At 50.6% G+C, this 18,919-nt stretch overlaps 1 protein-coding gene across 1 annotated transcript in view; it reads left to right on the top strand.

Annotated features, from left to right (window-relative positions):
• The window catches only part of GAS8 (growth arrest specific 8), a 47,808-nt gene that overhangs the window by 22,188 nt on the left and 6,701 nt on the right, over positions 1-18,919 (top strand). The window lies entirely within an intron of this gene.

Below are 18,919 nucleotides of genomic sequence, written 5' to 3'. Positions count from 1 at the left end.
GTACCGGATGGGGAGGAGAGCAGCGCCTGGAGGGGGCAGTGGGGAAAAGGCCAATCGGTGCCGCGTTCCAGCTGGGGTCCACGCCCGCCACTGGGAGCCGTGCAGGATGAGCCCGATCACCCCCAGGGCCCCTGCACTGGTGCAGTTTCTTTTCCTTCCTTGGGCGGTCAGGATCTGCTGGAAGCCCCGACAGGCCGCGTGGAGGTGCCTCAGGCAGGACCGACCCGGGTTGAGAGTGACAGTGCGGGGTGACACCCTTGTGGTTGCATTTTACCCGTTCCTACCTGCTCTGCCCCTCAACCCCCAAGGTGCAGGGACCCGGCACACTGACAGCGTAGGGTTAGGGCTGTGCAGAAATGAAGGAAGAGACAAGTCTGAGCACACAGGCGTGAATCCCATCGTTGTATTACAATATCACGTGAGGTGCGCATGTAACAGATTTTATGTAACAGATAAAAGTAAGGGCATTCTGTATTTACAGTCTGCCTGAGGTTGCCTGACGTGTTGTGTTGCTCTGGGTGTGGGGTCGTTTTTTTCTCGCTAAACTGCATGTTCTAATGATCGGATAGTGAGTGTCCTCAGTTTGAGCCTTAAGGATCAGGCCCCTCTGAGGTGGGGAAGGAGACCTCTGGCAAAGTTTGTGCGTTGGTTACAACTGCTTTGGAGGTAACCAGGGAATGTGTGTTTGAGATGTAAATATGATGAGGTTTGGCAGGGCTTATGTTTTTAGGAGGTGACCCCACAGAGACACACACACCTGTTTAGGCAAACTGCTATGGGGATGAGACCAGAAACAAACTTACTTCCCCCACATGGGATAATTAAATCAATGAACTCCTCTGCACACCGGCAGCTGTTGCAGCCCAGTCCAGAGAGTGAGCCCAGTCCAGAGAGTGAGCCCAGTCCAGAGAGTGAGCCCAGTCCAGAGAGTGAGCCCAGTATAGCCCAGTCCAGAGAGTGAGCTCAGTCCAGCCCAGTCCAGAGAGTGAGCCCAGTCCAGCCAGCCCAGCCCAGAGAGTGAGCCCAGTGCAGAGTGTTGGTGTGTGAGGTGAGCGGTGAGTACTGGCTAGTGACCGGGGTATAGGCAGCTCTAGTTTCATGTTTGAATCTGCAGCAGCTTTCACCCCATTACAAGGGTTCGCTCACCTCTTCACCGTCACAGGCTCAGGGTGTGGCTCTCAGAGTCTGTGTTGCAGAGGACAGAGCTGACGTGCAAAGGGGCTGTGTGCTGAAACACTGGTGTGGGACACAGGAGAGTGATGCCAGGACCACGTCTGGGATGAGCAGTGTCGACGGGCTGGTCATTTTCACTCTATAACCTTTCCTTGTACACTACAGTCTCAAATGTCAGAAGCAAGCTAACAAAACAACAATCAAACCTTTTTTGGTGGCTGCCCTGTCACCCCCTCTGTCTAGAGCCCTGACATCTTCTCTGTGCAAGAGAGAACCTAGTCCTGGGAGAGCGCCGCGCAGGGCAGGGCATCGCCACAGCTGCTCTGTGCCCTCACCAGGGCCCCTGCCCAGCCTGCAGGCTTCACCTGGAACCCGAGAGGGAAGCAGGCTGACTAAGAGCAGGCAAGGGGTCCAGCCAAATAGTGCTGGGGCCAGCCATGCCATGTTCACCATGTGACCCCTAAGTGGTAGCTGCCACACAGCACCTTAAGGCTCCTGGGAGCAAAGTGCAGCTCTGCTGGTGGGACTGCCAGCCTCCTCACACTCCCTTCTGACTGTGTGATGTGATGCTGGAGGTGCAGCAGCCTCCCAGCACCAGGAGGCACGACTTGTGCTAAGGAAGACATGAGACCACGAGGAGGAGACAAGCAACTCCCCCTGGGCCTCCTGGCAGGTGCGTAGGGCCTTTTGTGTCTGGATTGTGTTTTCTTGAGTGACCTTAAACCACTCCTTTTGATTGTTCCAAGCGTGTAGCCCAAAGCATTCTGCCTGAGGAAGTTGAGATCATGCAGGTAAAACGTGTAACAGCACACAGGGTGCTCAGTACCATGGAACTGACAGTCCTTCCTCGGCAGCCACGACCCTGAGCAGTGACAAGAAACTCTCCCCATTGTGGTCCCAGGGAGAAGGAAGCTGATCTGCCTGCTGTCTGGGTCCGAGCTGGTGCTGGGAGGTCCCTGTCCTACCCTGACCACTGGAGTGGCCCAGGTGGGTGCAGCCTCTCAGGCTCCTCTGAGCCCTTGCTTCACACCTGTCTAGAGAGTCCTTCCAGGCTGCTGTGATGGGGATTTGTGGTGAGAACTCAACAGAAAGGGTGTGAAGGCAGCTGGGACCTTCCTTCACCAAGGACATAACATTGCCAGGTACACTGAGGTGATGTAGGTGTCGGGGAGGCAATTTCAGATGGTATGTGCTGAGAAGGACACAGGGCATGGGGTGCCAGAGGCTGATGAGGCATTGAGTCCAGAGAGTCGCGTTCTTGGAGGAGGGGAGATGCTCACATAGAACCGCAGTTGCAGGCTGGAGTTTTCAGGAGGGCCTGCTGATGGGCTGAGGAGGATGAGGCCAGGGCCGGTGGCTGCAGGAAGGGTGCGTTTGGCCCCTGGTAGAATTCCTGCTCCCCAAGGACTGGGGTTATTGTCTGTCTCCTGACAGCTGTTCCTGTGCCTGGAACACGACCTGGCCAGAGGCAGGTGCTGAACAAATATCCTTTGACTGAATGGACAGTCTGAGTGTACAGATGCACAGGACAGGCGGCGTCAGGCTGCAGAGTAGGGGTAAGTAGATTAGGAGGCAGGGAGAGGCATACGGGGTTTCTAAGCCCAACCTCCCAGCCCCCATAGGGCTCAGCTCCACCCAAGCCTGTCTGTTCCCCCAGACACTCTTTTTTTATGGTAAACTCCCTCTGGCCTTCACTCACCTGTGTGTCCTGCTCTGCATGTCTTAAAAAGTGGCTCTGAGTCTGTTCCCACCACCTGTGCCTGAAGCCTCTTTATTCTTAAGCCAGGGAAGCCCCTTCCCTGCCTGGGGATGGCTGGACCTTGTCCGTGCCATGGACTCTGCTCTCTGCACTGGTCTGCCCATTCAGGTAGCTGCCTCACCCAGGACTGGGAGCATTGATGGGTCAGTGTGTCCCCGCTGATTCTAGCAGTCCACCAGGCTGAGTCCCGCTGGCCCGCATCATGACACTGCTGCTTACCAGTGGCACAAGGGCCACCCTAGAGCACAGGTCATGAAATGTGCACTGGCTTCAGCTGGACTTTGCAGTCGGGCCAAAAGCCAGAGGGTCGATGCTGTCGGTGCCTGTGTATTTCTTGTTTGGAGACATGTCTGTTTAGTTCTTCTGCCCTTTTTCTATTGGGTTGTTCGGGGTTTTTTTGTTGTTGTTGTTGAATTGTCTGAGCTGTTTTTATGTTTTGGAAATTAAGTCCTTGTTAGTCACATTGTTTGGAACTATTTTGTCCCATTCTGTAGGTTGTCTTTTTCATCTTATTTATGGTTTCCTCTGCTGTGCCAAAGCTTGTAAATTTGATTAGGCCCCCTTTGTTTATTTTTGTTTTCATTTTTGTTGCCTTGAGAGACTGACCAAAGAAACCATTGGTATGATTTATGTCAGAGAATGTTTTGCCTGTGTTGTCTTCTAGGGGTTTTTACGGTGTCATGTCTTTCGTTTATGTCTTCATTGCTGTTGCCTGTTCTCATTGGCTGGTGTGTCTGTCCCTCACCAGTTGGGACAAGTGTCGATTTGGTGGCTTCACTGGGTGGCCCCCTGCTGACCCCTGACTCGTGGGCCCATCCAGCAGTGGGCATGCTGGTGGTCTCTATATGCTAGCTGATGTGACATGGCACCGAGGGGTCTTGGCTGAGGGTGTCAGCGATGGCCGAGTTGTCTGTGCTGTTGGCAGTAATTTGCCACCGATGTCCAATGCTGAGACTCACATCACAGAGGTTCCTGCGGGGACAAAGGGGAGGGGAGTTGATAGTCTCAGCCAGTGTGACAAAGCAAACCAACATAAAATCTAAAATCAAATATATCCCTTTTTAGTCTACTCATGATGGAGATGATAAAATGGTATCAAGTGATACAAGTTCCAGTTCAAATACTTCACCACAGTATTTTAATAGTTTCCACATGGTTTGTTTACTCTTCCAAAAATCTTTAGGGCATCCTTCAATGTGACTGTCACTATTGGGGAACAGGTTCCCCTTGACATGATTAACTTCAGGGACTGGGAAACTCTTAAGTGCTGAAGGGGAGGTTGGCCCTGGAATGGTCAATCAGATTCCTGTTTTGAGGGGCAGGAGTTGGGAGCATGAAGGGGAGAAGGGGAGGGTGATGCTCCATCCTCCCACCTTTCCATCATGCACTGCTCCCTTCTCCCACCCTTGTTAGGGGAGTCTTGTCTGGACACTGGCCACGGGGCTGGAGCTGGGCTGAGCACACGAACCAGAGCAGGAGAAGTGGTTGGTAGGGGCTGGCCCGATGGGTTAGGGGCATGTGTTCTGGTTGTTAGAACTGAGCCTCTTCTGTTTGGTCCACTGATGGCCTGAGATGGCCTTAGCCTCACGTGGGTGATCAGAACATAGCTCATCTGTCTGCTGAGCAGCGTGGGGGCAGAGGAGGCAGCTGGTCCACTGATGGGGCCTGAGATGGCCTTGGCCTCATGTGTGTGATCAGAACACAGTTCGTCTGCCTACTGAGCAGCACAAGGCCACACGTGCATGATCAGAACACAGCTTGTCTGCCCGCTTAGCAGCAGAGGGGCAGAAGAGGCAGCATTAGTGGCTGCTGGTTGCAGGTCGGAGGGGAAGGAGAACACCCTCTCCCAGCTTCCTTTCCTGTGAAACATGTGGTACTTTTCAGTCCTAGGTGTCAGTCAGAGACTCTGGGTTTGTGGACATGGCACCAACAGAAGCTTCCCAAGACACTGTAGCTGGAGGGGGAGGCCTGAGTTTTAGAACAGGATGGTGCCCCTGGAGGGACAGATTGGCCCAGGAATGGCCAGTCAGATTCCTGTTTTCAGGGCAGGAGTTGGGAGCATGAAATGAGAACCAGCAGCTGAGCAGGGATGGGGGCAGCCGTGGGGAGGAGGGCCTGTGAGCAGCGGGGACACAGCAGGGGTGGGGCTGCTGGTGGACGACCCTGGTCTGTGGGTGACCCCAGCTAGTGGATAGTGGCAGCCCCACAATCCCAGAAGGGCCCCCTTGCTGTGAGACGCTGCCTCCCCTGCTCTGCCCCAGTCCCAGCACTCTGGACCAGGGTCTCTACTGCTTGAAACCACAAAAGGCTTTGCAGTCCTGGAGCTGCCCCCGCTCATCTCAAGAGGAACCTTCAGTGCTGGAAGATTTTCTTTGATATTCATACTTTAGTTTCCCAGAGTCTTCATATTTTCGCTGTTGGTGTTGCCATGTGTCACTAAGACCCTCCATTGTCTAACGGTGGGCTTTGTGTCACAGACCTCTCAGAGGCCATCTGCTGGGTGAATGCATGCTTGCGGCCACTCTGGTCTGTCACAGACCTCTCAGAGTCCATCTGCTGGGTGAATGTAGGTTCACCAGACCTCTTAGAGGCCGTCCACTGGGTGAAGGCAGGCCCTTGGTCATTCTGGTCTGTCACAGACTTCTCAGAGGTTGTCAAATGAATACTCATTGCTCTGGCCTGTCCAAGACCTCTCAGAGGCCATCTGCTGGGTGAATGCAAGCTTGTGGTCACTCTGGCCTGTCATAGACCTCTCAGACTCTCAGAGGCCATCTGTTGGGTGCATGTGGGCTCGCCAGACCTCTCAGAGGCCATCCACTGGGTGAGTGCAGGCTCGTGGTCACTCTGGTCTGTCACAGACCTCTCAGAGGCCATCCACTGGGTGAGTGCAGGCTCGTGGTCACTCTGGTCCTCTCACAGACCTCTCAGAGGCTGTCTGATGGGTGAATGGATACTTATGGTCACTGTGGTCTGTCACAGATCTCTCAGAGGCCATCTGCTGGGTGAATGTGGACTTGTGACTACTCTGGCCTGTCAAGACCTCTCAGAGGCTGCTGGGTGAATGCATAGTCATGGTCACTGTGGTCTGTCACAGATCTCTCAGAGGCCGTCTAATGGGTGAATGCAGGCTCGTGGTCACTCTGGTCTGTCACGGACCTTTCAGAGGCCATCTGTTGGGTGAATGCAGGCTCGTGGTCACTCTGGCCACACAGTCTCCATGGGGCTATCAAGAGGCACTGTGTGGCTGCCCCAGCTGGGGGCCCCTTAGCCCACTCTTGCTGCCCCCAAGCTAGGTCTGGAGAAGGCCAGTCCCAGGGAGAAGCTACTTCTGACTTCATCTCACATCCCAGGAACTAGTCTTCCAGCCTAAGCAGGTCACTTGGGGTTTCCTGTATTAGTGCTCATAGCTCACATCCCCTAGAGAGAGTGTTTGAGCTGGGGACACAGGTCCCCTGCCACAGGATGTGACATGAGACCATGTTCCCAGGGATGGACCAGAAAGGGTTATGGAAGAACTTCTGCCCTACTCACACTGTGCCCCCAGCCCCTGCCTTCTCCCCACTCAGGTATGGAATGTGGGAGAGCAGGAGGGGGAACCTGGGTCCCCAGTGAGACCCTCTCAGCAAAGCTGGGCCTGGGTCAGGCTTGGAGGGTGTGACCAAGAGTTTGCTTGACAGGGTGCCACATTTAGAAGGCCTCCTGCGGTGTAGGTTTCAGGGCTACATAGCAACTAAGTGCAGAGCATGGTGGCTGAGCTGGTAGCTCTGGATCCTTCAGGCTGAATGCTGAACCCTGAATGTTGGAAGACTGTCTGGAGTCACAGGACATGCTTGCTGTCTCTGCTGAGATGATCAAAATGGGAACCCAGGTTCCCCCTCCTACTTTCTAGCAGCTATCAGACTGCAGCCACTCCCCGCTGTGAGCCCTGAGGAAACTCGGGAAGGAGAAGAATACTTGCTCTCTAGCAGCTATCAGACTGCAGCCAGTCTCCACTGTGAGCCCTGAAGAAACTCAGGAAGAAGACAGGATACTGGCCCCAGATGGTAAAGTGTGTATCAAAGGAATAATTTCAATGAGATGACTCTTGCATCTTCCCATACATAGAAAAGTGCTAAATTCCTTACCTTTAGATGCTGCCTCCAGTTTTGAAGTCCTAAAAGAGTCTCACTGAATAAAACCTAACTCTCAACATCTAGGTTATAAATATTTTTATGTCTACACATATGAAGTAGACACTTTCCAAAGAACAACAGAAGACAAATCTCAATATTTGGAACACTGGCACCAATGGTGGACACCCCCCCAAAGATGTAACTGATGGAGTAATTAAAACAATCATCACCCCTTTTTCCATAAGATTGTGGAATGGACACTGACAGTGGGGAACTGTTACAGGGAAGAACAAAATCTGACTCTATGTTTAAAAAAATTTTTTTTTAATTAAATCTTTTACTTTAAGCTTTGCTTCCTGTTGGTTTGTTTACTACAAGGATACTGTCCATACGTAATGGCCTACCTCAGGAAACTCTGCCCCTCTGCCTTTGTTCGGGACATGTCCACCTGTGGATGGGTACAGGAAGGGAGAAAGTAACACATCTCCTCCCGAGGTTGGCCATTTCCAGGAGATATTTGCCAGATTAATGGCCTTTTTTACTTTACTTCCTTACCTCCCCAGCTCTGTGTTCTATAAAAGACACTGGCATCCAGACCCCAACAAGGTGGTTTCTTTAAGATATTAGTCTGCTATCTTCTTGGTCTGCCGGCTTTCTAAGTAAAGTCATATTCCATGCCTCAGCACCTCACCTCTGATTTATTGACCTGTTGTGCGGCAAGCAAAGTGAGCTTGGACTTGGTAATAATCCCACGTGCCTTGTAGTCAAAAAATCAAAACATAAAATGGAAGCAATATGTAACAACTTCAATAAGGACTCCAAAAATGGACCATATCAAAAAGACCTGAAGCCATAAACCAAGAAGAACTCAGTGGTTGTCTGAAATTTTTAGATAAGGGGTTAGTACCCTCTTGCCAGTACCCCTTGAAGCCACACTAGACAGTTAGGCTCTGTCCATTCAGGACACCTTCTCCAGACCCAGGTGCTGCTGCCCCCAGTGCTCACTTGGATCTCAGGAGGTAGAAGAGACACAACCTAGGGGGTCTTTTCTCTTGTCCAGGGGAGCATCACACCAGCCACCCTATCTCCCTGCTGGTAATAAACACACCATAAGGAGCTCTTCTTGGCACCTGGGCCAGTGATGCTGTGAACACCTGGACTGCCTTGTCCTTGTGAGATTTGATATGAAGACAACACAGAAAGAGAATCAGCCAAGAAAGATCTATCAGGAGTAAATCCCTCTTCACAAGACCCTGTGAGACCTAAGCACTTGCTCTGCTCACCCTGAACTGACTTTTGGGAACTGGCCTTTGTCATTCTCTGTACAGGAGGTGGGAGAGACAACCCAGTCTTTCTTCTACCTGCTGAGACCCAGGTGGGCACTGGAGGCAGTAGAACCTCCACCTGGAGTCCAGAGAGGGTGTCTTGAATGTACAGGGCCTAACCATTCAGTGAGGCCAGCCCTTGTCCATAGTGCACTGACCTGCTGCAGGGTCTTGGGTTCCCTGGCATCCAGCTCACCCATCTCTAACCCCAGCATGAGGTGTCTTGGGAGCCCCTCACTGGCAGGCACCCAGGAGTAGAAAGCTGCATACCCAGCAAGAAATAAAAATTTCCTCCTTAGTCTCCACACTAAAGGGAACTGTGAGCAGATGAAGCCACCTAAGAGCGGGCCAAGTGAACACTGAGGGTGAAGACCTGTTTCATGTTTCCCAGGCTCACAGGCACCCAGCACTTCCTGTTACCTATAGCAATCAGCACTTCGTAGTTCCTTTTCACATTCCTATATCAAACTTTCCCCCTCTTATCCCATCTCTGCCCATTCTTCCTTGGAAAATATATGGAAATGTCTTTGAAAGCATCTTTGACCTAAGAAAAATAATTCAGTTCATCAGTGACTTACTAATATAAGTCAGACTTTTTTTTTCATTTATTTTTATTAGTTGGAGGCTAATTACTTTACAATATTGTAGTGGGTTTTGTCATACATTGACATGAATCAGCCATGGATTTACATGTATTCCCCATCCCGATCCCCCCCCCCCCCCCCACCTCCCTCTCTACCCAGTCCCTCTGGGTCTTCCCAGTGCACCAGGCCCGAGCCAGCTCTATAGGAAGGACATGGAGGCGGTCTCTGAAGGGCCACAGACTGCTTGCCTGAGCCACTGAGTAAACTCTGTGAACATACACAGGATGGGAATGCCTGGTCCTGTCTGAGATGGTGGGGTGGAGTGGGACAAAACAGGACACTAGCATCCGTCAACTGCTCTGTGTCCAGGGAGAGTTAGGAAAATGCTCAGTGTTTGTTCAGTTAAGCAGGACACAGTCGGGAAGAAAAGTCTTCATCCCTGTCTCACAGAGACCATCCAGTAGCTTCAGGCTACTCCCTGCACAAAAGGTGGAGAAGAAGACCCAGCTATAAGTCAGATTTTAGATTCCACCCCACTCCATCCCACTGTCTCAGGCAGGACCAGGCACTCCCATCCTGTGTATGTTCACAGAGTTTACTCAGTGGCTGAGGCAAGCAGTCTGTGGCCTTTCAGAGACCGCCTCCATGTCCTTCTTATAGAGCTGGCTTTGCCACTCTGCCTCTCACCGTGGGCTTCCACTCTGTTCTCCCAGCATCTCCCTCAGTGCTCTCCTCTGGGGACCTGTTCGGCCTCATGGCCATGGGACTGCCTCAAGGCCAAGGTTACCTGTGGAAGAAGATGCTGAGAAAGCCCAGACCACTGTCCAGAGCCTGGTCTGTCTTCCTTGGGTGGAGTGTCCAGGGCAGGAAGGTGAGGGGAAAGTCAGGTGAGGGTATTGGTGGGATGGACGGATCCTGACCAGCTATGACAGACCAGCCTAATGTGAACTAGATTTGGTTTCTTTGGATCCCCTACAATTCAGCCCCTCTGAGGAAAGGCACTGGGAGGGACGTGTCTGTGGGTGACAGAGGGATTCCTGAGGAGACCTGGAAGCCCCTAACTGCTGGACTGGGGTCAGGCTGAAATCAGGGCTCTGTTTCAGTGCAGGAGAGGGAATTATTTCTCCAAGAAAGGTTTTGAGGATCTCCGCCTGGGGACTCAGAAAAATCTGGGCATAACATGGGTTCTACATCTAAGGGACAAGTCGCTTGGCTTGAGATCTGGGTCACACCAGCTGAAGGAACTGGGGTTCCTTAGAAGGAGGGGTTGGGGGGGGGTCTTTTGGCTGATGTAGAATGCACAGGGTGAGAGAACTTGGGATCTTTGAGGCTGAGGAAATTGGGGGTTTCTCATTTAGGGGGCTTTAGGTGTCCAACATTCAGGACAGTTGGGGTCTTGAGCATGACAGGAATAAGAGCTCCCAGGCTGAGGTATTCAGGGTCTCCGAGGTTAAGGAAATTTGGTCTCTCTGCGGGTGCTATTTTTAGGGTGCCTCAGGCTGAGGGGAACTGGGGTTACTCTAGGTATTTGAGGGTCGCAGCACTAGGGGATTCGGTGTTTCTGTGGGTGAAGGGACTTGTAATCCCTGAAGCTGACGAGACGCAAGCTTCCTTCAGATTAGGACTCAGGTTACTCAAAGTTGACGGGATTTGGGGTTTCCCAGCCAGGAATTGGAAGACGCCAGTTTACGAGGGTTTCACAGGGTGCTTTTCCATCTGTTCTCCGGCGCTGCCGCGGCGGTATCCAGCCGAACCTGGTCCAGTCCTCCCGGGCTGAGGTGAAGCTAAAGGCAAGCTTATACAGGCTTATACAGGCCAGTCAGGCACAAGACTCCAGTCGGCGCTGCGACGGAAGCAGCCTGGCCAATAGGCGTCGGGGGAGTGCGGAGCACGCAGAAGGTCCCGCCCCAGTTCGGGGATTGGTTGCTCTGCGTCTCGAGCGTGTCTGTCAAGAGGCCTCCAGTGCGCAGGCGTGTCTTGGCAATTTTCTTTGTTTTCAGGGGTCGAGTCTTAGTCCTGGACCCGAGTCTTAGTCCTGGACCCTGAAGTCGGCGGTGGGTTCTCATGCTGGGTGTTTCCTTCCAGTTCCCTGAACTAGACTCTCGCCTCCACCAGACTTGAAATCCTGCTCTCGAACTTTCTCCCAGGCCCACCTGTGCCCTACTTTGTCAAATCCACTTTTGGCAAGAACTGTATGTGATGAGTACTGCCTTATTCAGGGGAAAACTGTGTAATTAACTAAATTCAGATGAGACACAAGATAAATAACATATGGTCAAATATTTAAAGGCAACGCATGGAATAATAAGTATATTAGGAAAAACTTGGATGATTTTAAACCTCAAAGTAGAAGTGGTACTGGTGAGTAATCTGTATATTTAATGTAGGTATAGCCTTCCCTGGTAGCTCAGCCGGTAAAAAATCCTCCTGCAATGCGGGAGACCTGGATTCGATCCTTGGGTTGGGAAGATCCCCTGGAGAAAGGCATAGCAACCCACTCCAGTATTCTTGCCTGGAGAATCCCCATGGATAGAGGATCCTGGCGGGCTACAGATCATGGGATTGCAAAGAGTTGGACATGACTGAGCAACTAAACACAATGTTAACTATTAAAAGCCTTCAGAAATGTGGTATAAATAAAACCTCAAAGCCTTGCACGTGTTTTCTGTAAAACGAGGCATTGAACCGGATGGATCCACAGAGCAGAGTTTGCTTGACACCTACTGGCTTCATAAGATAAAACGGGGACACTGTTTCTGGCTCTTACCTAGCTCTGCTCGCAGAAAAATAACCTGATTTCCATGTACTGGAAGTGTTAGGTAGTTAGAATAGGGAAAAGGAGTCCAGAATGGTGGTGGCTAAAAGACCTGGAAGGAAAAAGCCCGGGAAAATAGAACAAAGGGAGTGAGAGCCTCAGGTGAAACAAACCACACTCCTGGCTGGCCCAATTTACATAAGACAGGCCCAGGGACAGAGAAACATATAAAAAGAGGAGCCAAAGTCCTCTTCTCTCGCTCTCCCGCGCGATGGGGCGCTCTTCTCTTCACATCTTTGGATCGGTGTGCCTTCACTCCTCGAAGATGGATTTTCCTGCTATCATCTAAATAAAATAGAGCTGTAACACTGAGCTGTAACACTGATTTATTTAAGAGCTATAACACGGTCCAGTCGAGACCTCAGAGCTATAACACGGTCTGTCCTCCGAGAGCTGTGACCCACCAAGGGGGCTTTAATGTCCATCACTCCAAACTTTTGTTGTGATGAGACAAAGAACCGAGGAGCATACAGTCGCCTGACATCTATGGTGCCGTGACTCGGGCTTAACCTGGCTGAAACAACCTCCATGTGGAAGAGGCCAAGCGCAGCAGGAGCCAAACTCAGCGAAGCTCCCGCGATAGAAGCGGAACGTGAAGAAAACTCCAGTGCAGAGGAAGGCACGTCGTGCTGGAAACCAGGGCAGCGAAAAACGAACTCAGCAGAAAGCCCATGTGGCTCAGCCTCAGATTCCAGCTCCGGTTAAGGTAGGACTCCGGTTAAGACTCCAGTAAGACTCCGGTTAAGGTAGGAGGTCCTTGCTCCTATGGCTGGAGGGACATGCCTAACAATTACAATCTCTCGTTTCTTGTTCCCTCAAACCCCCCCGCGAACAGGCCAGCAGCAGTGGGTGCAACTGAGGGACTCTGGAGAGGCTACTCATCGGTATGTCCCAAAGGGACTATCTGCTGGGCCCCAGTAGCGGTTACCCAAGCCAGTGGGGGTTCTTCTGTCCTTACTCTTCTCTGTGCCAAAAATCAGACCAATGAAAACTGAGCAGATACCTAGCAAATTTTCCAGTAGGCTATGAAGGGAATTCCTTGGCACATCTTTCCCACTGCTTTTTCCTCCTGTCCTTCAGCACTCTATCCTGGGACTCTAGCCCCGCCGAAAAGTAAGAGGTGGATTTGTTAAGATTCAGAGAGAAGCACGTGCTTTGGGGTGTGGGCCATTGCTGAGGGCTAGGGCTTGAGTCATGGAATGCGGCGTTAATTCATATGCTAATTAGTGGGAGGATCACCCCAGCCATTGGGGAACCACCCACTCCTCCCTCTGTTGACAGTGCCTTAGAGCTGTTCTGCCACCTCTGGGTGTGTCTTTCGGTTTACAGATTGGGGATGTAGGTTTCCTCGAATCTGACTTGTCCTGTTGGACCCAATTGACTTTAATAGGTTTACGTTATGCCCTTGTGCTATGTCATCCTCCCGAAGGTTGTGCTCTGCCCCCCCCTTCCCTCCTGTTTCATGCTCCTTTCCTCAGTCCCATCTGGGCCCACAATGTTGCCTCTACAATCTACTAGAGGAATAACCAGAAACTAGCTGGCCTTGAGAGGGAAGAACTGTATAATATCCAACCCCTTAGTCCTACCTAGCACTGGTCACACTGGAGATCTTGGGGACGCCCAAACTCCAGTCCGGGGGTCCCAGGAGGTCATCACGCCTTGACCTGCCTAGGGATCTGGTCCTTGAAAGGTTGTCACGCCTCAGCCTTTCAGGGATCCCCTAGTCCCAAGGGCCTCAGGAGGTCGTCACGCCTCGACCTGCCTGGGGATTCGATCTCTAGGAGGCTGTCACACCTCATCCTGCCTGGAGATCTGCACCCTGACCTGGGATGCCTGGCTCTCAGGTTGTGACAGTACTAGGTAGGATGAGCTTACATCATGGTATCTATTCCCATCCACGGTGGACAAACTAGCAATGAGTTACAACCCCCTAATTCTACCCAGCACTGGTCATGCTGGAGACCTTGGGGACGCCCAAACTCCAGCCTGGGGGTCCCAGGAGGTCATCACGCCTTGACCTGCCTAGGGATTTGGTCCTCGAAAGGTTGTCACACCTCAACCTGCTCGGGGATCCGCTAGTCCCAAGGGTCCCAGGAGGTCGTCACCTCGACCTGCCCAGGATTCGATCTCTAGGAGGCTGTCACACCTCAGCCTGCCTGGAGATCTGCATCCTGACCTGGGGACGCCTGGCTCTCAGGTTGTGCCAGTACTGGATAGGATAAGCTTCAGAAAGCCTATTAGTCTTTTTTCTTTTTCTCTTCCTCCCTAACATGACTGTTTTTCAGATGGAAAATAACCAATCGACTTCCCGGCAGATGCCCTTGAGATGCATCCTTGATAACTGGAAGCTGTTCGATCCTCTAACTCTGAGGAGGAGTCGTTTAAAATTATTTTCTGCCACTGTGTGGCCATGGTATCCACTGGGGGAAAAGGAATACTGGCCCGAGGATGGGACTTTAAATTACAATACCACCCTGCAATTAAAATTATTCTGCAAAAGACAAGGGAAATGGACAGAGATCCCCTATGTCCAAATTTTCTTCAGACTGAGATATGAGGAACTCTGTCTTAAGTATGGGATTGTTGTACGCCCTAAAACTGAGCCCACTAGGCAAATGATGTTAGGCACAGGCAACCAAGAGAAGGAACCCCCCCCTCCCCCGTGAAGGCTCACCTCCCACAGCTCGCGAGTTGCCTGGTGCTTCTTCCTTGTATCCAAGCGTGCCCCCATACCCAGGAGCACCCCACACACACAAGCCAGCTCGAGTATGTCCCTTATTTGAAACTGGAGGAGAATTCGGACCAACCTGAGTCCATAAACCCTTCTCCCTCTTAGAACTAAGATAGATCAAACAAGACCTGGGAAGCTATACAGATGACCCAGGCAAATGTATAGAGACGTTCCAACATATTACTTTGGCTTTTGAATTGACGTGGAAGGACATCATGTCATATTTAGTCAAACTTTATCTGACCCTGAACATTAGTTCAGTTCAGTTCAGTCGCTCAGTCGCGTCCGACTCTTTGTGACCCCATGAATTGCAGCACGCCAGGCCTCCCTGTCCATCACCAACTGCTGGAGTTGACTCAAACTCATGTCCATCGAGTCGATGATGCCATCCAGCCATCTCATCCTCTGTCGTCCCCTCCTCCTCCTGCCCCCAATCCCTCCCAGCATCAGAGTCTTTTCCAATGAGTCAACTCTTCGCATGAGGTGGCCAAAGTACTGGAGTTTCAGCTTCAGCATCAGTCCTTCCAGTGAATATCCAGGACTGATCTCCTTTCGGATGGACTGGTTGGATCTCCTTGCAGTCCAAGGGACTCTCAAGAGTCTTCTCCAACACCACAGTTCAAAAGCATCAATTTTTCGGCGCTCCGCTTTCTTCACAATCCAACTCTCACATCCATACATGACCACTGGAAAAACCATAGCCTTGACTAGATGGACCTTTGTTGGCAAAGTAATGTCTGTGCTTTTTAATATGCTGTCTAGGTTGGTCATAACTTTCCTTCCAAGGAGTAATCTTTTAATTTCATGGCTGCAATTGCCATCTGCAGTGATTTTGGAGCCCCCAAAAATGAAGTCTGACACTGTTTCCACTGTCTCCCCATCTATTTCCCATGAGGTGATGGGACCAGATGCCATGATCTTAGTTTTATTAATGTTGAGCTTTAAGCCAACTTTTTCACTCTCCTCTTTCACTTTCATCAAGAGGCTCTTTAGTTCCTCTTCACTCTCTGTCATAAGGGTGGTGTCATCTGCATATCTGAGGTTATTGATATTTCTCCCGGCAATCTTGATTCCAGCTTGTGCTTCTTCCAGACCAGCATTTCTCATGATGTACTCTGCATATAAGTTAAATAAGCAGGATGAAAATATACAGCCTTGACATACTCCTTTTCCTATTTGGAACCAGTCTGTTGTTCCATGTCCAGTTCTAACTGTTGCTTCCTGACCTGCATATAGGTTTCTCAAGAGGCAGGTCAGGTGGTCTGGTATTCCCATCTCTTTCAGAATTTTCCACAGTTTATTGTGATCCACACAGTCAAAGGCTTTGGCACAGTCAATAAAGCAGAAATAGATGTTTTTCTGGAACTCTCTTGCTTCTTCGATGATCCAGATGATGTTGGCAATTTGATCTTTGGTTCCTCTGCCTTTTCTAAAACCAGCTTGAATATCTGGAAGTTCTTGGTTCACGTATTGCTGAAGCCTGGCTTGGAGAATTTGAGCATTACTTTACTTGAGTGTGAGATGAGTGCAATTGTGTGGTAGTTTGAGCATTCTTTGGGATTGCCTTTCTTAGGGATTGGAATGAAAACTGACCTTTCCCAGTCCTGTGGCCACAGCTGAGTTCTCCAAATTTGCTGGCATATTGAGTGCAGCACTTTCACAGCATCATCTTTCAGGATTTGAATTAGCTCAACTGGAATTTCTTCACATCCACCAGCTTTGTTCATATACTAGGGTCTTAAAGGAAGCCAAGAGGTATACAACAGGGCTTCACATATCAAGTGATAGATACCCAGTAGGGGAAACTGCAGTCCCCTCCTCTGATCCTAACTGGAATTATAATGACCCTGAGCACATCTGGGAAAGGGATCATTTTCTAATCTGTATAAAGGCAGTACTGAAAGCAGCCCAGCAAAAAGTAATCAGCTATGCCCGGGTCTCAGCAATAACTCAGGAGTCCAATGAGAACCCCACTGCCTTTCTAGAAAGGCTAAAAGAGGCCCTCCAGAAGTTTACCAATTTGGACTTAGAATCTTACGAAGGACAGGTGATGTTAAAAGACAAATTCCTGTCCCAACGTGCATCAGATATCAGAATTAAGTTACAACATTTACAGCAGCAGGACCCTGCTGCCTCTCTAGATGAGATGACCCAGCCAGCCACCAATACCTTTTATAATAGAACAGGAGAAGGAGGCCAAGGCCCAGGAGAGGGAGAGAAGGAAAGAGACAAGGCATGCCCAGATGCTGGCCGCCCTCCAGGGAAGCCCTATGGCACACCCCGAGCCCTTGAATGACAAGGCACGAGGCAAATGCCTAATCTGTAGACAGACGGGGCATTGGGCCAAAGAGTGTCCTAACCATGACAAGTCTCCTAGAATGGCTTGCCACAAATGCCATCAACTGGGACATTGGGCGGCACTCTGCCCTCGGGACCCAAGAGCCTTGAGGTCAAGCGCCAAGCCTTCCCTCACGATGGTTCAAGAGGACTGAAGCGTCCAACTCCAGCCAGCCCGCCTGTCACAGATAACCATCACGGGGCTGGAGCCAAGGGTGCAACTGGATGTGGTAGGTAGGTCCGAGAATTTCTTGGTTGACACAGGGGCTACCTACTCTGTTTTGATCTCCTACTCTGGAGCCTTCTCCTCCCAAACCTGTACCATTTTGGGTGCTACAGGAAAAGCAACTACTAAAAGATTCACCCAAGCACTTCTTTGTTGCTGGGATGGACAGATATTTTCCCACCAGTTCCTGGTGGTCCCTGAGTGTCCTACTCCCTTAATGGGAAGAGACATACTCACTAAACTGGGGACCACCCTTGTGATGGGAAGCTTTTCAGTCCCTAGGGCCCTACAGCTTCTAGTTACTACTGAGGAACCCATTACACCTCCAATAGAGAGAGAACAAAGACTATGGGAAGACAAAATTTACCCCCAGGTGTGGGACCAGGGGATTCCTGGAGCCCACCAAGCTGAACTGGTCATCATTGCCCTCCGAGATCCAACTCTGTTTCCTAACCGGAAACAATATCCTCTCAAAAGAGAGGCTCGGGGGGACTACAGCCTTTAATAAATAAATTTCTTGCTTGTGGGCTATTGGTCCCCACCAGTTCGCCATGTAACACCCCAATCCTCTCAGTAAAGAAAAAGGATGGAACCTGGCGAATGGTTCAAGATCTCCAGATCATAAATGAAGCTGTAGTCGTCTCCATCCCACAGTACCCAATCCCTATGTAATCTTGGGGGAAATCCCACCCAGTGCCAAGTGGTTTATAGTCTTGGATCTCAAAGATGCATTTTTTTGCATACCACTGGCTAAAGAATCCCAATATCTTTTTGCCTTTGAGTGGGAGGCCCCAGGAGAAAAACACCAACAGATAACTTGGACAGTATTACCTCAGGGGTTCAGAGACAGCCCCCAGCTGTTTGGACAGGCCCTTAGCCGGGATCTCCTAGATCTGGACCTGAGACCCAATGGGAAAATATTACAATATGTAGATGACCTAATAATCTGCTCTCCAGATGAGAAAAGTGCCCAACAATGTGCAATTCAGGTTCTAAACTTTTTGACAGAAAGGGGATATAAAGTCTTCCATGCTAAGGCACAGATGGTCGAGACAAAGGTCACTTACCTGGGAGTTCAGATTACACATGGGTCCAGGAGGCTGTCCTCTGATCGGGTACAAGAATCCTCCAGTTGCCCTCCCCCACGACTCGAAAACAATTACGAGCTTTCCTGGGGCTAACTGGGTACTGTAGAATCTGGATACCCAACTGTGGTTTAATTGCCCAGCCCTTATATAAAAGCTTAAAGGGACTAGATGATTCAATCCCACTGATGTGGGGAACTCCTCAAAAGGAGGCAGAGGATACACTAAAACAGGCCTTAACTCAGGCACTGCCTTGAGGTTGCCAGATCCAAAAAAAGCATTCCAACTTTATGTCCATGAAAGAGAGGGAGTAGCCTTGGAAGTGTTAACTCAAAGGTTGGGATCTGAGCCCCAGCCTGTAGCTTACTTATCCAAGAGACTTGATCTAACCGCCCAAGGCTGGCCCCCTGCCTTTGAAATCTTGCAGCTATTGCAATTATGATAGAAGATGCTTTAAAGCTCTCCTTTGGGGGCAAACTATTTTTACCAGCCACCAAGTAAAACAACTCCTAAATGGGAGAGGCCATTTATGGATCTGATCAAAGAATCCTCAGATATCAAGTAATACTGATGGAAAATCCAGGCCTCACTATATCCCCTTGTGAGGTTCTTAACCCAGCCACCCTCCTGCCTACCCTCGAGGGCTCTCTCTCCCCTTTCACTCCTGTCTAGAAACCTTGGACCACTGGACAAAACCCCGAGAGGGATTGTCAGAAGATCCTCTGACCAATCCTGAGGAAATCTGGTACACTGATGGAAGCAGCTTTGTCTT

Source organism: Odocoileus virginianus, chromosome 20 (genome assembly GCF_023699985.2).
Source record: "Odocoileus virginianus isolate 20LAN1187 ecotype Illinois chromosome 20, Ovbor_1.2, whole genome shotgun sequence".
Taxonomy (NCBI): domain Eukaryota; kingdom Metazoa; phylum Chordata; class Mammalia; order Artiodactyla; family Cervidae; genus Odocoileus; species Odocoileus virginianus.
This window is presented reverse-complemented; position numbering and strand designations above follow the sequence as displayed.